The sequence below is a fragment of the Penaeus monodon genome, chromosome 23 (assembly GCF_015228065.2).
Source record: "Penaeus monodon isolate SGIC_2016 chromosome 23, NSTDA_Pmon_1, whole genome shotgun sequence".
In the NCBI taxonomy this organism is placed as follows: Eukaryota; Metazoa; Arthropoda; class Malacostraca; order Decapoda; family Penaeidae; genus Penaeus; species Penaeus monodon.
Window position 1 is genome coordinate 8,228,441 of NC_051408.1, and position 259 is coordinate 8,228,699.

Here is a 259-nt window from a genome sequence, read left to right on the forward strand (position 1 = left end):
GAATGGGAAGATTATTTTTTTCCAATGTCTCTGTAAGGTAATAAACAGAGATGGAAAACTCCAGAAAATGTAGTGTTTTGATAAAGATATAGTTAAATGGTGCCTTTCAATTTTTGTTTTCTTTTTCATAGATATGAGAAAATAGTTATACAAGATAGAAAAATAAAGATTTATGTGTTAACTGCCTCAGGACTGGCTTATTTTCTAATGATTTATTTTTAATGTAATCTCTCTGTTGAGAAATGAATTATAGGCATTG